Raw genomic sequence first — 10,915 nt, 5'->3', positions numbered from 1 at the left:
AAAAAAAAAAAAAAAAAAAAAAAAAAAAAAAAAAGAAAGTATGCCTAAAATACAAAAGGACTCAATCACTAATCAAGCCATTATAAGATTTTTTTAATTGGTAGTATAATTATTTATAGAACTCAGTGTATCTAAATTAGATAGGGGAACTACAAAATTAATTCAAGGTAGAAAGAAAAATATAGGTTGATTTGTAGACCCGAGAGCATTATGGGTTAAAAATAAAAGCATTTGAAAATGAGTATATTGCATCTTAAACATTTATACAGAGTATGTATTCAGATACACAGAAAGATTTATGTAAAAGATTGTATACTATAATTTGTAAGAATAAAAATATAAAGATCATCTACATTTCCAAACTTAGGGTCTTAGTAAAATCTATAAGCCTCTATCCACTTGTTGAAAGGCTGTCGTTATTAAATATTTTCACTTCTAACAACATTTAATGCCATAGGGCATATTAACAACAGGATAGTAAGTATAGATAATATATAATTATAATACCTAAATTATTTAAAATATGCCTATATTTATTTCCGACTTTTTCCAAGAGTTTGTATATAAAATACGGTGTGAAAGGTGATCTGAATTTTCTTATGTAAGTCTTTTTTATATTTTATAATGTTTAGCAATAAATACATAATGTTTAGCAATAAATATATATTACTTATATCACCTAGATTACTTAAAAATAGTTTATTGCTTTAAATTAGTTTCATTAATGCACCCTAGTGAACATTTTCTTGGAGATGTCTAATACAGAATATCATAAGTTAAATAAAAATATGAAGAGGTGGAGGTTAACATATCAACCTGTAAATATACTCACTAATCTTCTCTAAAACCGTCTAGTTTAAATTAACCCCATTTGGTGTTGTAACATTTAGAATAATGTCTTAAATGCTTCTGAACAGTTTGTTTTAAAAATTTAAACAACCGTATTTCTGAATGGGTTTGCATTTTGTAAAGCTGCATAGATATTTGGTAATGTATATAAAATCGACATCAAGTCTATGCAGTTCTGTTTCACAGGTAACGGAATCAAGTACATTTTCAGATGGACATATTAGCTAGAGGGCTGTTGCCTCCTGACATGTGTTGCAGGGACTTGTAGCTTTTTGACAGCAAATATTAGCCAAATAATTATAAAAGACTAAAATAGAAAAGAATAGCTTAAATATTGAAGTGTTACCTTTCTGGGCTGTGGTGTTTCACCACAGATAATATTTTTAGTGAAGAAAGACTTGATAGAGCTGCTGGATTTTAGGTGAAATTGTAAAGGAACTTAGAAAAGCTATAAAATGTATTATTAAAGACCAATGTACAAAACTGTGCTCTGGCCTGGTGCGGTGGCTCACGCCTGTAATCCCAGCACTTTGGGAGGCTGAGGTGGGCAGATCACGAGGTCAGGAGTTCGAGACCAACCTGGTCAATATGGTGAAACCCCGTCTCTGCTAAAAATACAAAAATTAGCTGGGCGTGGTGGCACGTGCCTGTAATCCTAGCTACTCAGGAGGCTGAGGCAGGAGGATCATTTGAACTCAGGAAGCGGAGCTTGCAGTGAGCCAGGATTGTGCCACTGCACTCCAGCCTGGACAACAGAGCGAGACTCCATCTAAAGCAAAACAAAACAACAACAACAAAAACTGTGCTCTGTCACACGTTTACTAAGATAAAGACGGGTTTCATTTTTCACCAAATTGTTTATCATTTTTTCCTGGGTTCAGAGTTTTATCACTTTATTCACTATCTTTCTAGTTGGTTGAAGTCATGTGACTAAATTCTTATCAATTGAATGTAACTGAATGTGATACACATAACTAGTAAGCCCAGATGATGAAAGCTTCCATGTAATTTTCTATTTTCTCCTGCCTATAGGTTAGTTTTAAGGAACTCCAACAAACTGGAGGTCAGCAGAAACCCAATATGGGAGCAGCCAGTGCCTGAGTGATCGTATTTAAAGACGTCCAATAACGAGCCACACTGAACTATTCTGTCCATGTGAGTGAAATAATTTTACTCTATGAAGTCATAAGGCATTTGGGGTTTTTTGTTATAGCAATTAGCCTACCCTGACTAATATGGAAATTAGTATTTTCAAGTGTGATATCCTATAATAAAAGCCTAAAATTCGTGGCATGGTGTAATTGTGGGTAGCAACCAGCAAGGAAACACAGACACCTGCATGTAGAAAGTCTTGGAGAGAATGAGGCTACTGAGCCTACAGTCTTAGTAAGTCATTGTGAAGAATCAGATTGATGCTGTATATTGGCTTTGCTGTTAAGACATAATAATAAAGAGATGCTCTTAGGTTAGAGTTTTCTGATTTTTTTACAAGAGATTGGAGAAAATGGGGAAAGTCTGGAGATCAAGAACCTTAAATCTTTGTAAAAACAAGTTGTTTCTGGAGGCCAAATAGAAAGTGCTAAGACTAAAATAGGTCTTGAATTCTAAGACCCAGAAAGATTTCTCAGCTAATAAAAGCCAAGAGACATGGATGAAGCTGGAAACCATCATTCTGAGCAAACTATCGCAGGGACAGAAAACCAAACACCGCATGTTCTCACTCACAGGTGGGAACTGAACGATGAGAACACTTGGACACAGGGTGGGGAACATCACACACCGGGGCCTGTCATGGGGTGGGGGGAGGGGGGAGGGGGGAGGGATAGCATTAGGAGAAATACCTAATGCAAATGACGAGTTAATGGGTGCAGCAAAACAACGCGGCACGTGTATACCTGTGTAACAAACTTGCACATTGTGCACATGTACCCTAGAACAAACGTAACTGCAGTTTTTAATGAGAAAAATCACAAGTACTCTTACTCCAACCTAATACGAATAGGTTGAGCAGAAGATTCACCAGTAATTAGCTAATTAACACATATTCTGTATGTTTTGTGTATTTTGTATTATATTCAACAGGATTTCAGAATCAGAATGGACTAATGTCTGCTCTTTCCTCTCATTCTTCTTTTTAAATTTTCCTTTCTTTTATTAATCAACTTTTATTTTAGATACAGGGTAGAGGGTTATAAGTATAGGTTTGTTATCTGGGTATATTGCATGATGCTGAGGTTTGGGGTATGGATCTCTTCACCTAGGTAATGAAAATAGTACTCAATAAGTAGTTTTTTGCCCCACACCCCTTCTCTCTCTCACCTCTCTAGTAGTCCACAGACTACTAAAGAAGTCTATTATTCCCTTATTTATATCCATGTGTGCTCAGTGTGTTAGTTCCTACTTAAAAAAACTCTGCTGAAATAAATCAGAGATGGCACAAATAAATGGAAAAACAGTCCATGCTAATGGTTTTGAGGAATTAGTATCATTAAAATGGCCATACTGCTCAAAACAATATGTAGATTTAGTGCTATTCCTGTCAAACTATCAAGTTAATTTTTCACAGATTTAGAAAAAAAATATATTATAAAATGCATATGGAACCAAAAAGAGCCCTAATAGCCAAAGCAATTCTAAGCAAAAAGAACAAATCCAGAGGTATCACACTATCAGACTTCAAACTATACGATAAGGCTACAGTAACCAAAGCAGCAGGGTATTGGCACAAAAAACAAAAAGACACATAGACCAATGGAACAGAGTAGAGAACTCAGAAATAAAACTGCACACTGACAGCCATTCGATTTCTACAAAGTTGACAAAAACAAGCAATAAGGAAAGGACTCCCTATTCAATAAATGGTGCTGGTATAACTGGCTATCCACATGCATAACAATGAAACTGGACCCTTGCCTTTTACCATGTACAAAAATTAACTCAAGATGGATTAAACATTTAAATGTAAGGCCTTAAACTATTAAAAATTCTAGGAGAAAACTGTCTCAGTGTTGGCCTCCGTAAATCATTTTTGTCTAATTCTACATGCATCAAACCAGAAATTGACAAAAGGGATCTAATTACATGAAAGAACTTCTGAACAACAAAAGTAACTATCAACAGAGCAAACAAACAACCTACAGAATGGAGGAAAACATTTGCAAGCTATGCATTATTCCTTTTTTTCCAAATGTAGAACCTTACTGAGTTATTTCCTTCCTATTCTAATATTGTATATTGGGTGCTGGTGAGCAGCAGAAATCTTTTTAGTTCATATGTCATTACCTTGAGATTACTGTCAAGACCCTTAAAGCTTTGGAAACAAACAATTGTTTTTACAATTGTCTTACACTCTGAGGAGTCATTACACTCTGAGGAGCTACTGAGGACTATATATTCCCTGTAGATTATGGACTTATAAGTGGACACAATAAATAGGGCATTACATTAGCTCCCTTGAGGAGAAAATCTGTGTATTTTATGTTGTAGAAATGGATAGAATTTTGGATATGTGTATTTTATGTTGTAGGAATGGGTAGAACATTGTTTTCTAAGGTTCAGACCAAGACAGAGATTGATTAATTCTTTATCAACTATGTCTCATTTTCCCAATGTGCTCCAGCTAGCCTTCCCTTCTGTTATGTTGCTCAGTCTTAGTTATTAGATTGAGAGTAGGGATGATGGTCACTGCCTTCAGGCCTGGGCCATAAATGCTCTTTCATGATTCTCTGCATTCTCTTTTTCTTCTTTTTCCAGTTGGTTGCAAAGATCCAGGAGAGAGTTATGAAGCCCTAGGGCATGATAAATTCACAGATGGAAGGAGCTAGGGTACTCGACTCACCATCAAATACTGGCACTGATGTGTTACATGAGTGAGAAATGAGGCTTTTGTGTTAAGCCTCTGAAATTTGTTCCTAAGAACAGTTAGCTGAGGCAACCAAATACATGGGATCAGTGACCCTCACAATTCATGTTGGCAGTCAATTTCAGGACAGTCAGCTATAGGGTGAAGACAATAATAATTATCCATAAGTGATTTAATTCATATAAAAATATGGACAAAACTGTTAAAGTAAAAAATTTTAAAGTCAAAGGAAAACAAACAATAAAATTAGAGAGTAGGAACATTCCTCACAGGTGTAGCGGTAAATGCAAAATTCATAGAAAAGAGGGATTCTTCATCTATTGTTGAAGATAGGTCCAGAGTTTATTGGGAAGGTAGGTAAGATGGCAACAGAGCCTAGCAATTGATTTTCATTGCTCAGTAGTGAATTATTTTTCTAACAATATTGAGTGGTTTTATTTTTATTTCCATGACGTGCTGGATTGTCTGTGGCTCCCCACAACTATTCTGTTGAATTAGAGAAGGCTCAGGTTGAATAAAATTGAAAGAGAAAGCCTTATGCTTGGCTAAATGAAAGACCATACATGGGAATAAGAGTTGGAATGGCACATAAAGAGAGAGGAGAAACAGAAATGACTGCCTCTCTAACTGTAGGAAAATGAGTAGAGCCTATGTTAATCAGCATGGGAAATTTGGACAGAGACGGATGTGGGCACAGCACTTTTGATTGTTGAACGGGACCCTCTCCAATTTCCTGTTTCCCTGACTGTAAGTTGCCTGTCTACCACAGTCCTGGAGTATAGTAGGAAAGTTGCAGGAACTTAATAAGTTAAAGGATCGAAAAAGAAATAGTGTGTTACTCCCTGTTTCTTGCTTAATGATTATGGTTCAACCCTCTTTCTTATATTTAAAAAGTTAATATTTGTGTCCTCAATTAGATTATTGCTACATTTTTATAGGTAACATTTTACTCCTTAGAGTTTTTTCCTATTTCACTTAACACATGGTGTATTCTAAATGAATATGTGTTAATTGATTATTCTTTTTAAAGAGACGCCTCTAATAGATCTGATTGTGCTCAGTAGTCTACTCAATTTTATTTTAAATATCACTTTTGGAAGATTGTTATCGTAGCTTAATTTATAGGTACAGTAGGAGAAGTGGCCATAAGCAAATCAAAGATGAGAGGAATTTGGATAAACCCTGAAATTAGGATACTAGTTCTGAAAATGTTACAAAACTAGAAAGAGACATCTTAACTCCATGTCTAATTCTTTACATCACCTCCCAGTGTACCATTTCTCTAACCTGAGTTCCTCTCCCTTCTATTACATGTCTGACAATTGCATACAGAAATTACTCTTAACCCTTCCCATCTGCTGAAATCATTTTCCACCTAGTATCCGCTTTTATAATTAGTGTTTCTCATGCATTGATTTATGCATTCATCCCTTCATTTATTTATGTATTAATATATTCTCAGTTCTGTGCTGCCTACTTCACCTAATCTGACAAATTATGGCTATTATCAGACTAAATTTATTTATATATTTGGCTACTTTTTTCTGCCTCAGTTTTTAGGAACTAAGCAGTGGTTTAGTTCCTAAAAGAGGGAATTCTCTCTTTAAGTCCTTAAATATTAACACTCGAGTACTGGCATGACACATGTTAATTGTAAAGAAAAGGATTCCCTGTATTGTGATTGCTGGATTTGTTAAATAGGTAGTTTAGAGAGGTAAGGAAGTGCCTTTCCTAACATGTGCAGGTATTAATGATTAAATGGAAGGGAATTTTGGATTCTTTACAAAGGTACAAGAACTTGTATCAGAGGAACAAATAATCTATCACAAATATTATTCCCAAAGTAATATAACTATAATTAATTGCATACTTAATGTATCATGACATTGCATAAATGCCTTATGCAATGAATTTTTAATTTAGTCCTCACAGTAACTCATGAGCAGAGGCTCTATTTTTGTTCCCATTTTATGGATGAGGAACACCGAGGCAATGAGAAGTCAAATAGCTAGTAAGTGGTGGAGGGGAGCTTCAGATCCAGGTCTCTCTCCAATGCCTCCTACTTTACTGGTGTATCAGCCCATTTTCACACTGTTGATAGTGACTTACCCAAGACTGGGCAATTTATAAAAGAAAGAGGTTTAACAGACTCACAGTTCCACATGGCTGGGGAAGCCTCACAATCATGGCACAAAGTGAAAGGCACATCTCACATGGTAGCAGACAAGAGAAGAGAACCTGTGCATGGAAGCTCCCATTTATAAAACCATCAGATCTCGTGGGACTTATTCACTATCAAGAGAATAACATACGAAAGACTTGCCCCCATGATTCGATTACCTCCCACCAGGTCCCTCTCACAACACATGGGAATTGTGGGAGCTACAATTCATGATGAGATTTGGATGGAACATAGCCAAACTATGTTATCTGGTTTTCTCAATGTAAAATAGGTAATGTGTTTATATTACTGGATTATTTTCTACCTATTTTTTAATTAAATTAATATAGTAACTCTGTAAGCAAAAACTGTCATTCTCTTAGTTTTATATCTGAGGAAATTGAGGGCCTATTGTGTGATTGCCCCAGGATCACAGGCCCATATTGGAGACTGGGACTTGAACTTAAGAATGATATAATATTATGTCTTCATTTCTCTGCTTCTCAGTCATAACTACACAGAGAATTTCTAATCAACTCATGTACATGCACACGTGTATATGTTCCCAGGGGCCTTATTCAAATAAAAAATTATTCATTATTGCACAAGTAGTGAATACAGACACCAAGCTAATGAGATTTGAACCAAGAACAGACATCAGGGTAGCTATATTTTCTGGCTAAATATAAGCAAGACGGGAATTACAATAGGTCTTGTCCAGGAACTTCAAAGGAAATATGCTGTCCCTATTAAGAGGTTTTAATGCAAACTTATCCAAAACAGAATGCCTGCTGTGGGAATTTTCTATGCCATACGTAAGCACATCATTGCCCACAAGTCAATCTGAGACATTAAAAAAATAATAATGGAAATTTCAGGTGTTAAATTAGCCACCCTGGGGCACCTCTATATAGTCCCTTGAATGCAGTAAAGGAAATATATGAAATGTGACAAAGAAAATTAATTAAAATTGGCAATAAAGGCTGCCAAGTTCAAACAAATTGTGGCCCCTAGCACATAGCAGTTCTATACCTGCAGGCAAGACTTCATGAAATCCAGACAACTTAAAGCATGTTTTTATACTTTGAAGGAGAAAGGAGGTTTTCGTATTTCTTAGCTATTTGGAAATCCATACTGACCACCTCAAATTTGAGAATCTTAAAAAGGAAAATTTACTTAAGTTATATATTCTTTTCCTCAGCAAAGGCCGGCAAGTCTCAATTTAATTCTATTTTAGAAGTTTTCAATAAGAGATTTTTCAGTTATTCAGAAACAATTTTACCCATTGTCCAACAAACACTGACATAAACTATAGGGTTAGTTGTAAGATAGAGTTTGTTTATTCAATAATAATTTCTTTCTCTTAAATGTTTCTGCATACATAGTAGATGTAGATATTTATAGGGTACATGAGATATTTTGATACAGGCATACGATGTGTAATACTCACATCAGGGAAAATGAGGTATCCATCAACTCAAGTATGTACTACTATTTTGTGTTACAAACATTTCAATTATACTTTTAGTTATTTTAAAATATACAATAAATTATTGCTGACTGTAGTCACTCTGTTGTGCTGCTTTTTATTCATCCTATTTAACTATATTTTTATACCTATTAACCCTCCCCACTCCCTTCCTTCCTGCCACCACTACCCTTCCTAGCCTCTGTTAACCATCATTCTATTCTCTTTCTCTACGATTTCACTCATTTTCATTTCAGCTCCCACAAATAAGTTGAGAACATGCAAAGTTCATCGTTCTAAGCTTGGCTTATTTTGCTTAACATAATGACTTCCAGTTCCAGCCATGTTTTTGCAAATGACAGGCTCTCCTTCTTTTTATGGCTGAATTGTTATCCACTGTGTATATGTACCATATTTTCTTTATTTATTTGTCTGTTGATCGACACTTTGCTTGCTTCCAAATCTTGACTATTGTCAATAGTGATGCAAAAAATCAGATTGCAGATTTCTCTTTAACATACTCATTTCCTTTTTTGAGAGTATATACCTAGCAGTGGGATTGACAAATCATATGGTAGTTCTATTTTCAGTTTTTTGAGAAGCCTCCATACTATTCTCCATAGTGGCCATACTAATTTACATTCCTACCAATAATGCACAAGGATTCCCTCTTCTCCACATCCTCACTAGCATTCATTATTGCCTGCCTTTTGGTTAACAGCCATTTTAACTGGGGTAAGATGATAGCTCATTATAGTTTGATTTGCATTTCTCTGGTGATCAGTGATGGTGAGCACCTTTTCATATACCTGCTTGCCATTTGTATGTCCTCTTTAGGAAATGTCTAGTCAGATATTTTGCCCATTTTAAAATCAGATTATTAGTTTTTTGTTTGTTTGTTTTGTTTTGTTTTGTTTTCCCTATTGAGTTATTTCAACTTCTTATATATTCTGGTTATCCATCCCTTGTCAGATGGATAGTTCGCAAATATTTTCTCCCATTCTGTGTAATGTCACTTCACCTTGTTGACTGTTTACTGTGCAGAAGTTTCTAACTTGATTTGATCCTATTTGCTTATTTTGGCTTTGGTTGCCTGTGCTTTTGGGGTATTACTCAAGAAATCTTTGCACATACTAATATCCTGGAGAGTTTCCCCAACGTTTTCTTGTAATAGTTTCATAGTTTGAAGTCTTAGATTTAAGTCTTTAATATATTATGATTTGATTTTTTGCATATGGCAAGAGGTAGGGTTCTTGCTTCATTCTTCTGCATATGGATAGCCAGTTTTTCCAACATATATATTAAAGAGATTGTCCCCCAGTGTATATTCTCGGCACCTTTATCGAAAATGAGCTCAAGGTAGATGTATGGATTTATTTCTGGATTTTCTGCTCAGTTCCATTTTTCTGTGTCTGTTTTTATGTCAGTACCATGTTGTTTTGGTTTCTATAGCTCTGTAGTATAATTTGAAGTCAAATAATGTGATCCTCCCGTTTTGTTCTTTTTCCTCAAAATGGCTTTGGCTATTCTGAGTCTTTTGTGGTTCCATATAAATTTTAGCATTATTTTTATATTTCTGTGAAAATTGTCATTGGTATGTTGGTAGGGATTGCATTCAATCTGTATATTGCTTTCAGTAGTATGGATATTTTTACAATATTAATTCTTCCGATCTCTGAACGTGGAATATCTTTACAATTTTTTTGTGTCCTCTTCAATTTCCTGCATTTATGTTTTATAATTTTCATTGTAGAGATTGTTGTATATGTCTAGGAATTTATCCATTTATTCTAGGTTTTCCAATTAATTGGCATATAGTTGCTCATGGTAACTAAAAGGGATCCATTGAATTTCTGTGGTGTCAGTTGCAATGTCTTCTTTTCCATCTCAGATTTTATTTATTTGGATCTTCTCCATTTTTTTGTAGTTTGTCTTGCTAAATGTTTGTCATCTGTGTTTACATTTTCAAAAAAAATAATTTTCTGTTACATTGACATTTTATGTATTTTTTCCTTTTAATTTTATTTATTTTGCTCTGATCTTTATTATATCTTTTCTTCTACTAATTTTGAATTTGGTTTGTTCTTGCTTTTCTGTTTCTTTCAGATGTATTATTAAGTTGTTTATTTGGAGTTTCTCTACTCTTTTAATGTGGGCACTTATTGCTATAACCTTTTCTCTTAGTGCTGATTTTGCTGTGTCTCATAGGGTTTGGTATGTTGTTTTCATTTCCATTTGTTTCAGGAAATGTTCTAATTTTCTTCTTAATTTCTTTATTGACCCACTAGTCATACAGGAGCATATTGTTTAGTTTCCATGTGTTTCTATCGCTTACAAAGTTTCTCTCATTGTTGATTTATAGTTTTATTTCATTGTGATCAAAGAAGATACTTGATATGATTTCAACTTTTTTAAAAAGGTTTTTAAGAATGTTTTTTTTAAAATTTTTTAAAAATTTATTTATTATTATTATTATACTTTAAGTTCTAGGGTACATGTGCATAACATGCAGGTTTGTTACTTATGTATACTTGTGCCATGTTGGTGTGCTGCACCCATCAACTCGTCAGCACCC

This window comes from Theropithecus gelada, chromosome 7b (assembly GCF_003255815.1).
Source record: "Theropithecus gelada isolate Dixy chromosome 7b, Tgel_1.0, whole genome shotgun sequence".
In the NCBI taxonomy this organism is placed as follows: Eukaryota; Metazoa; Chordata; class Mammalia; order Primates; family Cercopithecidae; genus Theropithecus; species Theropithecus gelada.
Note: the sequence above shows the minus strand (reverse complement) of the source record.